Source organism: Ischnura elegans, chromosome 9 (genome assembly GCF_921293095.1).
Source record: "Ischnura elegans chromosome 9, ioIscEleg1.1, whole genome shotgun sequence".
In the NCBI taxonomy this organism is placed as follows: domain Eukaryota; kingdom Metazoa; phylum Arthropoda; class Insecta; order Odonata; family Coenagrionidae; genus Ischnura; species Ischnura elegans.
In genome coordinates, this window is record NC_060254.1 from 115,295,845 (window position 1) to 115,312,226 (window position 16,382).

Sequence of the window (16,382 nt, forward strand, 5' to 3'; positions counted from 1 at the left end):
ATTGCAATTCCTGTATCTTTCATTGTGTAGTGATTGCCAAAGTCGTATTCAATTATCAGTCCATCATTCTAGGCTATCGTTGGCTTCATTGATTTTAGTTTCTTTTAGCATGTGAGGACGTTAACCCTATACAGAACCCATGCCCTGAAAGACCTCTATGGTATATCGACTTGTCTGGCCAGTCAGGTGACCTTTGCAGAGCTTGAGTGTCCTTTTTGATGCACACCAATGATAGACATCTACATTTGGTTCGTGGGAAATCATTAGGTTTGCTGTATACCAGATATAGGCGTCTACATTTGGATTGAATCAGGTATAACGCTAACTTTGTACTCTCAGTAGGGATGAATATCTTATGTAGCTTTTTATAGAAGTTTGCGCAAGTGTTTTAAGCATGTTGATATGATATTTATAATAAATATTTCCATCAGAAAATTTCTTATTGATAACATTTTGTAACTGATAGTTGTAAGAAATTTTCTTATATAAGAAAAAATTATTGGACATATTTATCATAAGAAATATGTCCAATTTCTGATAAGAAATTTTCTTATAAGAATTTTCCAATAGGGGGGGGGGGGGTTTAGGCACAAGTAATACTTAGGAGTGTGGGAGTATTGCATACCCGCCAGGGAAAGCAGGAGTTGCGGGGTCGTCCTCCAGGAAAGTTTTAAGAATAATGGATCAAAATGGCGAGTTTTACGGCTTTCTGGGGGATATTTGATTAATCCTAACACTATGCTATAAGTAATATATTGTGTTAGGATTAATTAATTTATAACTGATCCAATTAAGTAAAATGGACTAAACTTAAAAATTTCATTACCGAAGACCAGAGAATAGGAATTGTGAAGGCAATTGAATCAAATAACTCAGGGGTGTACATCTTGCAGTGTGACATGTTTGAAATTAAGGAGGATTTCTTTGAATTACCTCTTAGAAGTGGTACCATTGGTATATTTGTAGTAAAAAAATTAGTACCTGGATGCAAATTGCAGTCCACCCAGATTTTATCTAAGTGTGTTTTGTTGCACTACAAAGAAGATGGAGAGTTTTTGTGTGTGCCATATTGTAATATGGAAAGGTGCTGTTGAAATTTTCCTAATTTTGTCCTAATAAAAATTGTCCTAATTTGTGAAAATAAAAGTTGGGAACCTTCTGAACTGATATTGATTTTTTGTTTTCCACTTTTAACCACTGTAACCTTACTTTGTCCAATAGCATTGATTGTTTATGTATTTAATTTCATTTTGATTTATAGGGAGTTAAAGGTAAAGATTCTATCTACCGGTATCATATCAAGTGAGAAAGTAAATTAATTTAACTTTCATTCTATAAAAATGAGAAATGCCAGTAAAATATAGCTTTTGTTGGGAAACGGATGGCAGAATGTAAAAGGGCCAACGGTATATCGTTGGAGATTTGTTGGCCTTGGGTTGGGAATACGAAGGCCCGACTGTAATGCTCTGTTGGCCCATCGTTGGGGAATCGTTGGTTGGGATACGGTTGGCGAGGTGGCCAAATCATACCATGGGCCAACCGCTGTGTCCCACCATCTGCCAACAGAGGGCCAACCAAAAATGTTACTTGGGTGTTGGCTTCATGTCAAACCAGAAGTATATTTATCAGTATTTTAAAGAAGCCTTTCTTAGATAAAGACGTGTGAGATATTTGTTGGTGAAGTTGTTATCGCTAATCGCGGAAAAACGTCTTCTTTTCGACAACTATTCAACGTTGTTTGAACTGGTAAAAGATGTGGCTCTCATGGTATAGTTGTTGTTCTGATAATCATGGCAAAACTATACAGATTTTCGGTAACTATTCATGATTGTGAGAAGTGATGTAAGATGTGGAAAAGCCCAATTAAAGTTTTCATGACACTGCTTCTAAAAATATTTCAACTTTAATTTTTGTTCACATGTTTTATTTATTCAGAATTCAGGATTCGTGAAATTTAGATGTTAGGTATATTCTACCTAATAATAAGTTTACCATATTGTATGCATTAATGTATTTGTAATTTTTTCAATTGAACTGTTCCATTGAAAAGTGACAAATTTCAATGGATTTTTTTTCAATTGTAAAAATTTTCATTTGAACTGTTCCATTGAAAATTTTTCAATTGAACTGTTCCATTGAAATTTGTCACTTTTCAATGGAACATTTCAATTGAATTTTTTCCCACTGATTTTTTCCAATAGGGTTGGAATCACATTTTGGACCATCTAATACATTCGTTAAGAAAAGACCGTAGATGTTCAACCATGTGGATGTCATGGAAGGAATCATCGCGAGTGTTGTGATTGTGAATTCGTGTGACATACTTTGTGCTTTCTAATTGCTATTTCATGAGTAACGATTATGGAAGGGTGAATGTTTGTCTTTAGATGTCATTCACATGATATTTCAACCAAATTTGCGATGATATAGGACTCCTAACTGAATATTTGTAAATTTGTGATACAACGCTGAAGGTAGGAGGATTGTGCCCTGTTTTAGTGCAATGTACCTATGCTGTCTATTGATGAATGATTCAATATATTTCTCCTCGTTTCCAGAAATCACTTTTTATTTATGTAATTTTCGAATATAAAGCAACTGCATATTATCACACATCAACGGTATAAAATGTGCATAAAAGGTACGTAGATATGGTATATATGTGCATAATATGCAACTATATGGCAGCCCACATCACTGGTATAAATCATGCATAAAATGTGCATAAAAGGAGCATAGAAATGGTATATGGGCATAGTATGCGCATATATTTTAGGCCACATCCATGGTATAAATTTTGCATAATATGTACATAAAAGGTGCATATAAATGGTATATACGGGTATAATATGTGCGTATATTTAGCCACATCAATGGTATAAATCGTGCATAATATGTACATAAAAGGAGCATATAAATGGTATATATGGGCATATTATGCGCATATATTTTAGCCCACATCCATGGTAAATTCACTGCATTATTAGTGCTAGAGCCGTAAATGATCTTGTGGGCTCTCTACAAACCGAAAAGATAGAGAAATTTCTTCCCTGTAATTTCTCTACGGATATATTTTCTCCATTTTTTCCCTTCCATATATGTAAATAATTTCTGCTGTGCCGGCTGGGGATAAGTGAAAATTTTGAAGCGGGCGAAAATGCGACGCGTAAGTATGAATGCCGGGAAATTTCTCCTTACGACGTATTTCTGGTCCCCGCTGCCCCCATGTGAGGAGACCTTGAGGCGAGGCTTAGCGTTGATACGACACAGGCTGCTAGCGGGTAGCTGAGTAGCCTGCTGGCTGGTAGCGCTTGTCTTAAATAAGGATTATTAAAACCTTATCAAATGAAGAAAACTTTCCGACCTTAACCAGTTTTAATAAGTCATTATTAAGACATGTTTCCCTGAGCTCTATGCCTCATGCATGCATTGGTAACCTCAGACGATGTATAACTCGTATCTTCTCGTATAGAAACTAGGGGGCCTATTACGAACGAGCGGGCGGTGCGCTAGTGCGGGGCGGAGTTTTCGTTCGGTATACGGTGTCATACCACCCCTTGCGATTACGAGTGGGACGGTCGGAAAGTCACCACAAGGCGGAGAGAACGTGTCAGGGGGTCGGAGAGGAGCGATGCAGCGGAAGTGACGTTTGTATGAAAAATTCTGAGCTCCTTCAACCCGAAAATGGTGTAGCCAATGGCAAGGGCTTGCGGTGTTCCAATTCCGCGGCAACTGTTTCTAGCAGACGAATATTTTGGTAAGAGTTGTTGGCAGTCGATAGAGACAATTAGTGGTATTTATGGATTAATACGGATGTGTCCTTCGTTAATTCACCTTTAAAGTTTGACAAATGAACGAATTTTGATCCTTTATTATATACTTATAGGATAAAAAGTTGAATAAAACATTAATTAGCAGTGAATTGCGGAACATATCATCAAAAAATCACGTATGAGCAGACGCAGGTCGTGACAAATTGCATGGCAGACCATCGGAAAATTACGATAGAAGTACTTTTAGGGCCAACGGGCAAAGTGAACCACCAATTCCATTAGAGGTTTGACCGAAATGCCCTTTCTTAAAAAATATATGAAAATCCACCACGAATACTTAGCTGGAGAGCCTTAATCACAGACAATATGACACTCAACATCTGTGAAATGACAAAACATCTTTTGCTCTGCATTCCTTTCGTGTAAGTAACGGGGTTTGGAAACTTAATGCAAATTCAGAAAACAAGAAAGGCACTTTTAAAAATAATGAAAAATAACTTTTTGGCTGTTATCTTTGAATACCAATGGAGAATTAAAAAACACAAGATATGCACTTGTGGTTACAAGAAAATTTTATTTCAATATAATGTGACAGAGTTTCACCATTTCTTTGGTTTATTCACGGGTATACATAACCACAGCAAAACAGTCTGCCCACAATAAACATGTGAGATCGCGAATCGGTTCGGTGGCAATCACACACACAGGCTACAACTTATTTCAATATTTCAGGTAAAATCCACAATCGATACAAGCTCACACCATTATAAATAATGATAAATAGGATCATCAAAAACTGAAAGTCACTACCATTCTTATATTCATCACGTAAACCTTACAATCAAGAGCTCGCTATGATGAAAACAACTATTTAATCACTGATTTTAAGCCTCAGATTATCCCACGCAAGTGGCACAGGTAACTTTTCTCACTACAATTCCTTGGTACGATTGATATACTAGTATAAACAAATTTCACTCATGGCTTTGAACTTGATAGCTTGGTCGTGAAATGTAATCTCTGCGGTGAATGACGAAGGTAAATACGCCACTGACAACTTTTACATTACTATCAGACACTTCTCGATAGCGTAATATCACTGTTTAAAACCAATCACACTGGAACACTGATAATTACAGATCTTGGCAGATATTTGTCAACCTCGTCAAACTTTGTGCATTACAACCACTGGCAGTGTGATTAACGGTAGTTGTCACGTTGAAAATAACACTATTTTGAAACAAAAGGTGTTCGTAGAAATCTCCAAGCAGCGAGCAACAGCTGTATTCACCATACAATACAAGCACAGGCAGTCCTTAACGACGAATTTTCCGGTACCTAAAATATATGCGCATATTATACCATTTATATGCTCCTTTTATGTACATTTTATGCACGATTTATACCATTGATGTGGCTAAATATACGCACATATTATACCCGTATATACCATTTATATGCACCTTTTAAGTACATATTATGCAAAATTTATACCATGGATGTGGCCTAAAATATATGCGCATACTATGCCCATATACCATTTCTATGCTCCTTTTATGCACATTTTATGCATGATTTATACCAGTGATGTGGGCTGCCATATAGTTGCATATTATGCACATATATACCATATATACGTACCTTTTATGCACATTTTATACCGTTGATGTGTGATAATATGCAGTTGCATTATATTCGAAAATAACATAAATAAAAAGCGATTTCTGGAAACGAGGAGAAATATAATGAATCATTCATCTAGAGACAGCATAGGTACATTGCACTAAAACAGGGCACAATCCTCCTACCTTCAGCGTTGTATCACAAATTTACAAATATTCAGTTAGGAGTCCTATATCATCGCAAATTTGGTTGAAATATCATGTGAATGACATCTAAAGACAAACATTCACCCTTCCATAATCGTTACTCATGAAATAGCAATTAGAAAGCACAAAGTATGTCACACGAATTCACAATCACACACTCGCGATGATTCCTTCCATGACATCCGCATGGTTGAACATCTACGGTATTTTCTTAACGAATGTATTATATAAATGGTCCAAAATGCGATTCCAAGCCACAAAAAGGTCTTCTAATCGCATAATTATCTCTGTGTTAGTCATCCCTGTTAAAAATTACCCATTAGTCCCCATTGAAAAAACCTATAGGGAATGATATTCCCCATTAAATTTCAATGGGGAATATATTGTCCCTATGGGTACTCAATGGGGAATATATTGTCCCTATGGGTACTCAATGGGGAATGAATATCTCTTATGGGTTTTCAATGGGGAATGAAAATCTCTCATGTTTTTTCAATGGGGAATGCCAAGTATTTTCACAACTTTTAGTAACTATGGGAAATATATATTTGGCGTTTAAAATACCTTAGTTACATATTTTGCCCATTATATTACGAAATTATTTTTTAATATAACGGATTAAATATCGTATTTGGAAACTAGCGCCACAACGACCGGCGGCCATCTTGCATGCCAGTGTGCCAAGAGCCATTGCAAATGAATTGTTTACATTCGTAGTTACTGTATTTTGTGACCGTTTTGTGACTTTGCGAATTTAGTTGTGCTGTAGAATCCTCTTTTACAAGCAAATTTACGTTGAAGTACGCAATGGAAGAGGAAAATAATCCGTGTTTCGCAGTGAAGACTGGCAAAAAGGCATCAACACATCTCCGCTGAGCTGACCATGTAAGTAAATGAAACATTTTTCTATTCGTTAGTAAATCACCGAACATTTGTATGTATTGATACGATTAATGGACCGCTAATTTCATTTCAATAAGTATTTCAGATTATTAATTACTATGTTCACAGTGTAATTACAATTTAGCATGATCTTTCCTTTCTCGGCCATAGTAAAAATACAAACCATTAAGACCGATTAAGTTGAAATATCAGGGTTCTCGCAGAAGAATCCACTTTGTTAGCAGTCCATTATGGCATCCAGTTCGTTATGGCATTAAATTATCAATCATAATTAGCTCGTATACGAAGGGTATTTTCTTGAAAAATGAATAACCATCGGGAAGATATTATGTCGAAGAATTATAGTAATTAATAAGGTGTTCAAAACATTGCCATCGCAATTTAAATCTCTCCGATCATTATCATTTAGGTATTGATTTGTACTTGAGTACATTTTTCACAAATGCCTAAATTGCAATGAAAGTCTTAAAGAGTTATATTGTTATCAATTGCTATAGAATGTTACTAAAATTGAATGTCAATTCAATTCTATTGAAATGTCAACTATTTATGTTAGGGGTTCCACTTACCCCGGTGTTCCTTACGCAGTTAACGGGTATATATAAATATTTATAAAAAAATAACCTGTTTGTTGAGCACAGAATAGATACTTGTTAGGAAGTTGAGCCTAGCATTTTGTTCGCCACGTTGATGCGTGCACATAAATATGAATGCGTTAGAGTGGGAGTGCATAAATATGCTTGCAAGATGCCATGTGTAAATGTAATAAATAGGTAGATTTCCTGCAGGATAGGTTCATAGCAAATGATATAACCTTGTTTTTATTACTAATATTCTATATTTATTTGCAGGGACAATGGAGAGAGTCTGGAGTCAGGATGACAACCTGAAAAGGGATATACCAACTAGACTATAAAAGCAAGTTATCACAAAGGCATTTGCCACCAAAAGTTGTGACATGGTTAAATACCAAAGGAAGAAGCTACTGAAAAGTAGCAAATAATACTTCACATGTCTATCCAGACTGATGATGGATGCAAATGCTACCAGCTAAGATATTGATTGTTCATTCCCTGTCAGCCTTTGTAATACTCGCATACCATTCACATCAATCCCCTGATCGACCCCAAACACCACGAACTTTGAAATAATTTGAACACAATTGTAATATTGGTTTGCATGAGATATTTGAAGTGGTATTTGTTAACCAATTCGGTCCAAATTTTGATATTTTGTTAATAGTTACTTGCTCTTTCATTTGCTTGAAGTATATGCTACCAACTATGGTTTACTGTGTGCAAAAATAAAAGCATTCAAAATTAAATTAAATACTTTACATAATTGGAGATAATTCTTTAGGGCTTGAAATGTTCCAAACATAGTGGCTTTTTGCACACATCATACTACCATGTGGATTCTCTTCTTATCTTTTTCTCCAAGCACACTACACGTTTTGCCATCCTTTTACCTTTACTTTTTTGGTATCTGTACACTCCAAGGAATGCCTGGTGTTCATTATTGTAACATATCCTTCTTGTCCTTCCATTTGCAGTAATGTTATTACTGCAATATGATATGGCTTCACCTTTTTGGAGTTTTAATTCGTCTCTATCTTTAGGCATATTTTTGCATTTAGATCACAAAGTACAGTACATTAGTTCCTAAGGTGTGTAACTTGTGAAACAAATCTGGCGAATTATACCAATTATCAACATACAATTAATATCCTTTGTTTAGAAGATTATACGCGGCCATCAAATCCAATACTACCTTTGTATTAACAGGAATATTGTTTACTTCATCATTTCCAACATACATTTTAAAGTTATGTGTATAACCATAGCTGGAATTGCATAATTTGTACAGTTTTACCCCAAATCTTGCCCTCTTTAACCTTTTGTTATGTTAAAGAGTAGCAAGCCTGTCAACAAATTTATGTTATACAATGTAAAAATGTTTAATTTAGCATTAAATTCATATCAATGGAACAATTGTTTTTATTCATTCTGTTTTATTAGGGAATTACAGTCCCTATAGGGAATATCTATCCCTATAGGGAATATCTATCCCTATAGGGAATAGGTGTACCTATAGGGAATGGGTGTCCCTATAGGGAATGGGTGTCCCTATAGGGAATGGGTGTCCCTATAGGGAATGGGTGTCCCTATAGGGAATGGGTGTCCCTATAGGGAATGGTAGTCCCCATTGCCAATTCCCTATAAGGAATTTTAATGGGTATTTTCAATGGGGAATTACAGTCCCTATAGGGAATAACTGTCCCTATAGGGAATAACTGTCCCTATAGGGAATGGGTGTCCCTATAGGGAATGGTAGTCCCCATTGCCAATTCCCTATAAGGAATTTTAATGGGTATTTTCAATGGGGAATTTTTAACAGGGATAGAGTTGTGGCGAGCAATCACGCAAGCGATGTAAGCAAGCCATTCTTGAAAATGCACTCCAAAACAATAAAGATAATATTGTCATTAAAAATCACAAATTAAAATAATTATATGCATATATGTTCAAGTATGTGATATCTTCAGGGCGAAAGTGCAGCTCACAACCTGGATCAGTACCTAAGTGCCAAAACTTCATCTTTCCTTGGAATAGCCTTCCTTCACTTTTCAAGCTGGGACTCTGACTGAAAAAGTACCGTCATAATATATACATTTAGGTAATTAAAAAATTAATTAAAATACTGGGAATAACGCTCAAAATTAGGAGCGTAATAATTTCAGATTTGCTTGCAAACCCTATGACAAACGACAACGACTCACGCGTACTTACTTTGATTTTAAATAAAGTCCTGTTCTTCATAACATGAAGTTTATAATTCCTTATCGTATATGCATTACCAGAATAGTACTGTGACATAAAATAGTTCCGTAAACCCATCTTTCCCTCATTAATCTTAAATTTTTCAATAGACGTTCAATTCACCCAACTACGGCAATATGGCTACGGCAACAACTAACAATGCATAACAATGACTAACAACAACAACACCGGCAATATGGCTACCAAGCTGCCTACCTCGCCAGACCAGAATATGCCGGTGTGGAAAATAAAAAAATTATAATAATAATTGTGGAATATTCTGCGAACGATACGAAGTTGTTAGTGATATATTAAAACATAGTTTTTCACATTTTGTGATACAGAGGATGTATGATCATCGATTTTTACGGATACAATCACAGTTTACGACGGCATAATATTTAAATATAATGTGCATATTATTCGAATTTTATGAACAAAATCGACAGAATATTATTTGCATTTTATGCGTATCCATTTATGCAACTTTTATACTGAAAAGAATTTTGAGTTTGCTGGGTGGCCGTTAAATAATTATTCCTATAAGAATCATAATTAACGATGAAATGTTACTAACAACGAAATAATATACATACTATGTCAATATTATTTATAGTTTACGGCGGCATAATATTTAAATATAATGTGCATATAATTCACATATTATGTGCATAATCGACGGAAAATTATTTGCATGTTATGCGTATCCATTTATGCAACTTATATACTGAATAGATTTTGAGTTTGCTGGGTGGCTGTTATAATTAATGATTCTTATAAGAATCATAATTAATGATGAAATGTTACTAACAACGAAATAATATACCTGCATACTATGTCAATATTATTAATAGTTTACGGCGGCATAACATTTTAATATAATGTGCATATTATGTGCATAATCGACGGAATATTATTTGCATATTATACCTACCCATTTATGCAACTTCTATACGGTATAAATTTTGAGTGTGCTTTGTGGGTACATAAACGAAAAGAATGCAGAGTAACCGATTATTTGTTATTTCATAGGAGTTCAGTGTTTTTGTCTGAAATTAAGGTTCTCCTAAGTATTCGTGATGGATTTTTAGCATATTCGGAGGGATAGGAATACCTTCTCCGCTAATGCGGCGTTAACAAATTCAGTAGCATGGCTCGTAAGCAGTATTATTTAGGCTTTGCATCCTAGGTTAATAATAGATATAATTGATAATTCTTCGAAGATAATTATCAAAATTGCCATAAATTCATTTCAGTTGAAAATCACACGTATTGCTACAAGATTAGCAGTATAAAATGTATGTTTTTGTAAAAAAAATTACACCTGCATTTGGTATAACCGTAGAACAAAATTATCACAAATGGGCGACATTTTCCCCTAATGTAGACCAAATATAGACGTCTAAATTTGGTATAACCGCAGACCAAAATTATACCATTTTAAGTTACCAGTAGACCAAAAAAGGAAGACATTTGCGCCTAATGTAGAACGAATGTAGACCTGATGTAGACCAAATGTGGTCGCCTATATTTGGTATACGGCAAACCATTAGGTTTTCATATGGTATTCTGCAAACTTTGTGCTCTCAGGGTAAGATCATTTGAGATGATAAAAGCAGGATATGGTTCAATTCTGATTCATCGCACCACTGACGATTATGAGAGAAAAACATAAATTTTCTTTCATGGCAGTTCATACACACAAGTAACCTATGCATGTGTCTGTCGAGAATTGATTAAGTTTCTTATGATTAAATGCTTTCCATGCATCATTTCAAGTAAGTGTCCTTGGTATTACAAAAGGATAGATAAGCTGAAATTATAATCTCAAAGCAAGAATAACTAAAAGATTAAGATCTTCCCCGTAATAAAAGGCACTACGCCAAAAATAAAATGTTTATAGTAGTTTCTCCAAAAATACCAGATTACATGACTAATGACGTAATTAATTGAAGTAGGTTTTCAACTTTGAGGAACTGAAATATTTTTGTAATGAGTACTGAGTTTCCGGGACATAACACACCGAAGGGGAAGCTAAGAAAGACTATATTTGCTGCTAATTCCCAGTAGGTAACTCTTTTAAAACCACATGTTTACTGAACTAATGAACACAAAAAAAGAAAACTAAAAAGCAAAATAAATTGTACTACAATATTTAAATTGCCACTTTCAGTGCTGGAGTTGTTCATCAACATTCCCAAGCCACATCCTGGCAGAAATTACATCCAAATAATTACATACAGCGAGAAAGGGTACATACCTTACTGTTTTTTGTAAGGGTGAAATTGTATCTTCTGATTGTCTGAATCCACTTGTTTGCCAACTCAGGATCTTTAGGGAAGTTGAAAACTTTAACTTTGGGTCCACTCCTGTTGTTTCCTTGGCATCCCAGCACAACATGTGGGAAAGGCATTTTTTTTAACAAAAATACCTCTCAAACACGTTCCTGAAATCCAGTGAATTAATGTCATTAATGAAAGAAAAATCGCTATCTTCAGAAACTCCACTTTTCTGAAACTTCACCACAAAAATCTCTATAATGTGGTGAAAGGTAAAGCAAATTAACTCATACAGAACGTGGTATCCAACGGAAGCCAGCACTGCTCGTGCTGACGTCAGAGCCAATCCCGTCACTTGCATCAATCCGTTCTAGGTGGATATGGATGTGATCACTTGTTTGTCTCTGGAAGAAGGTGTCGACTTTCTTTACTCCATCCTTGAGGGTGCCATCTAAAGTTTTGTCCCCACTGTGAAACCTATTGGAAAAAATTCCCCTCTTGGTTCTAAGCAGATACCTTTTGCAGAAAAGTTTCTCGGGTTTTCCACCGGTTGATGTCTTCCATGTCTCCCGACGTTTCGATCCGCGACTTGCTGATCATCCTCATGGGATCTTCCGAAATCATTCGGAATCATTCATCTTCGTAATATACCGGCTGACATTGTCTTGCCTATAGTCTCTATATCTAATATTTTAAATTTAATTCTCTAATCTGATTTAACCATTTAGCCGTGATAGCATCAAAAATTTTCTGCCACTGTGTTCGGGACATTCAATTTTCAATTAATTTATTATCCTTGGCCATTTGGCCCATGAGATAATTTACAAGTACACAACAATCAAGTAGAAATCATTTGACAAAGGTTCAAAGAAAAAGAACATTACAGCAAGACTTAGAAAATGCAAAAAATGGAGAAGAAACAAAAACAAAAGCAAAATATAAATCTATGCAAGCATACTTATAAGTACAATCGCATCCCGAATGCGGATACGCGGGTATCTAGCCACACAAAATTTTCAGACATATTAAATACATTTGAAACAGTATCACTATTTATTCAAAGAAAAATATTCAGGTGTAACATAAAAACGTAGGACTAATAGAAAATTATTTCATGAATACGGAATATATTCTCCCATCACCCACATCAGTACTCAATCACGTCTGCATGGTTAGTTACACCGGGAATTACCATGAAATGTCATTAAACAACTTGTGTACTTTATTCTTAAATACATGCATAGATGGCAAATTTCTTATTTCTATCGGTAGAGAGCTCCGTATTCTGGCAGCTGTAACCATGAATTATTTATTGAGGTGTGATGTTCTATGGTGAGGGAGTGGTGAAGATATTTTTCCGTCGACCCCAGGCGTGTGTCTAGCAGGTAGTGGACCCTCATAATCTGGGACTGCCCACCCTACCCCCTCATGACATACCATGAATACAATTTAGCCCTTCTAAGAATCATAATTGAAATTTAAATATTTGAACTTGACTTATTGTGTATGGAATGTAAATGGATTATTTCCTCAAATTGCCAGCATGACAATATAGGCCAGAGGGGTAATATAAGACAAGGGGTCTGGGTACCTGCTCCCGGATTTCAAGAATAAAAGCCTAAGCTCCGCTGTGTAGGGTCCCAGAACAAAGACATGGCACACCCGCGACCATCATAAAAGGGGGAGAGCTACAAAATGGTTGTATGTATTTGGCATTTGTTCACCTGCACAAGAATATCTCCGATGAATATTTTCAGCCTTCGTCTCCCGGGTAAAGAAACGTCCAATTCCATATTTTAGTATTTAAAGTAGGGAATAGGTCAATCCTTTCCACCGTACATATGCTGCGAGGATTTTCTTTGTAAAATAACCAAAGACCGGTGATGCATCAATTGTATTCATGACCACTTGATGAAACTATGCTATTGTATTGCCTTCAATGAATGAATGGTTATCATTTTTATTATCTGACCCCTTTCTGAAGCTTTTGCACTGCTCCTTATATACCTCATCTTGTGTCCCCTTGGAGAAAGGCTGTTTTTATAGGAAGGTTATTGATGACCAAGGCTTACTCTGCAGTCATATTGATGACCCTGTTAGGAGCAAATGTTTCCTCATAATCAACTGCATATCTCTGTCTGGATAAAGCCCAATGCTACTAGTTGGGCCCCATTTCTGCATCTTTCACCGTCAGCACCAGACTTCACCTTGGATGCCCATTTATATTTTTACAATGCCTTTGTCCAAAAGTCCATGCATCATTATCTATTAGTAATGTGTATTCCTCATTCATTATATCTTTCCACTGATCCCTCTCAGTCCCATCCAATAGCTCTTGCGCTGAAGTAGGATCACACAAATTTCTGCACACAGCTGGATAAAGCACAATATCATCAGGGCTTTTTTCGGTCACCCTTTCTCTCAATGGGTTCCTTTGTAAGTCCTGGCACTCACCGACAACTTGATCTCTTTCATCTGATGCTAAAATTCACACATTGTCATCCTCAGCCACAGGAGCTATCTCTTGCCCAATGGGGTAGTTTCCTTCATCAAAGAAAAGGATAGGCATTGATTGTGATTCGTTAACCACCATTTGTGTATTTATAATATAGTAGTTTTTTGGTTTTGTAAATCCCAGTTTAGCCGAATGTTAATGGTCAATATTAACCTCATTTGAAAAAAGCGATTCCACTCCACGTGACGTCACAGGGACCTTGTTTCTATACGAGTAGAAAGGAGAATTACATCGTCTGAGATTACCAATGGATGCATGAGGCACAGAGCTCAGGGAAACATCTCTTAATAATCACCAACTAAAACTGCCTATGGTCGGAAAATTTCCTTCATTTGATAAGGTATTAATAAACCTTATTTAAGCCAAGTGCTACCTGTTAGCAGTGTACTCAGCTACTTTCTAGTAGCCTGCATCGCAGCAGCGCACATATCCTTGCCCCAAGGTCACCTAATACGGCGACAGTGGGAACCAGAATGACGTCACTTAGGCTTTCCCCAGCATTCATACTTAGCCGTCGCATTATCTAGCGCTTGAAAATTTTTACTTTTCAGTTAATGGGGAAAAATAGATATTATCATTTAAAAATCTAAAAGCGTGAAATAAGTTCTTTAGGAGTCATATAATAACAATCTTTTGATTTAGGCAATAAAATAATAGCAAATCACCTTATTTCATCGAAGAAAAGGGTCTAACAGCATACCCCTATGAAAAAATTGTATAAAACCGTATAAAATTTCTATACAGTTTATACAGGTTGTATACAATTTGTATACATTGTATACAAATTGTATAAACTGTATTAATTCACATTCTGTATACAGCATATACAATTTGTATAGAATGTATACAATTTGTATACAATGTATACAATTTGTACACAATGTATACAATTTGTATAATAGTAATTCAAAGTAGGCCTCAAAAACTGAAGTGACCAAGGGGACCAAAATAATGTTCCTAATTCAAGAGTTCAATTGCTTCTAAAGATCATGAAACGCGTTTTAAACAAGATTCTTGGAGACCCATCAATGTTAGCCATTCAATGCCACTTGGAAAATTTTCAACCGAGGCGTCAACATTTTAAGTCCAAAAATCAACTTATTAGGGGACCAAAATAATGTTCCTAATTCAAGAGTTCAATTGCTTCTAAAGATCATGAAACGCGTTTTAAACAAGATTCTTGGAGACCCATCAATGTTAGCCATTCAATGCCACTTGGAAAATTTTCAACCGAGGCGTCAAAATTTTAAGTCCAAAAATCAACTTAGTAGGGGACCAAAATAATGTTCCAAATTCAAGAGTTCAATTGCTTCTAAAGATCATGAAACGCGTTTTAAACAAGATTCTTGGAGACCCATCAATGTTAGCCATTCAATGCCACTTGGAAAATTTTCAACCGAGGCGTCAACATTTTAAGTCCAAAAATCAACTTAGTAGGGGACCAAAATAATGTTCCTAATTCAAGAGTTCAATTGCTTCTAAAGATCATGAAACGCGTTTTAAACAAGATTCTTGGAGACCCATCAATGTTAGCCATTCAATGCCAGTTGGAAAATTTTCAACCGAGGCGACAAAAATATAAGTCCAAAAATCAACTTAGTAGGGGACCAAAATAATGTTCCAAATTCAAGAGTTCAATTGCTTTTAAAGATCATGAAACGCGTTTTAAACAAGATTCTTGGAGACCCATCAATGTTAGCCATTCAATGCCACTTGGAAAATTTTCAACCGAGGCGTCAACATTTTAAGTCCAAAAATCAACTTAGTAGGGGACCAAAATAATGTTCCTAATTCAAGAGTTCAATTGCTTCTAAAGATCATGAAACGCGTTTTAAACAAGATTCTTGGAGACCCATCAATGTTAGCCATTCAATGCCAGTTGGAAAATTTTCCATACCCATAGCCTCCATAGTGTCCCCTTGTCACGTTTGTAGGAAGCGGTACGAAGGTTTTACACAGTACACTGGCAAATTCATATGCAGCGATAAAATTGTATCACATACGCCCAAATTTCCTAAAAACTCGTGATTTAATATATGACACAGTAGTCATTTTGTTTCTGGATACTCTGGATAAAAAAAAATCATATCCGTTGTGGGACTATTTTCTTTTGCGGATGGGGCCATAGCCACCGAGAAAGAGAGCCCGCGGAAGGATCGCCCAGGATCGCCGTTGGAGATTACGTGGTTTATGTTATGTATCACCATATTCCTTGGATTTTTGTGGTTAAGTTGGTGAAAATTAGAGTTTTTGTGAATAGTGAA

General features: G+C 35.8%; 1 long non-coding RNA gene across 1 annotated transcript in view; it reads right to left on the reverse strand.

The window, feature by feature from the left end:
• LOC124164846 overlaps positions 1–12,373 on the reverse strand; it is a 28,328-nt gene extending 15,955 nt beyond the window's left edge. Inside the window, exons 1-2 of the long non-coding RNA XR_006866102.1 lie at positions 11,897–12,373; positions 11,585–11,770 (exon numbers count right to left, since the gene is read on the reverse strand). This is a non-coding gene — a long non-coding RNA (uncharacterized LOC124164846). The remainder of the gene's footprint in view (positions 1–11,584; positions 11,771–11,896) is intronic.
• Positions 12,374–16,382: the final 4,009 nt, after the last annotated feature.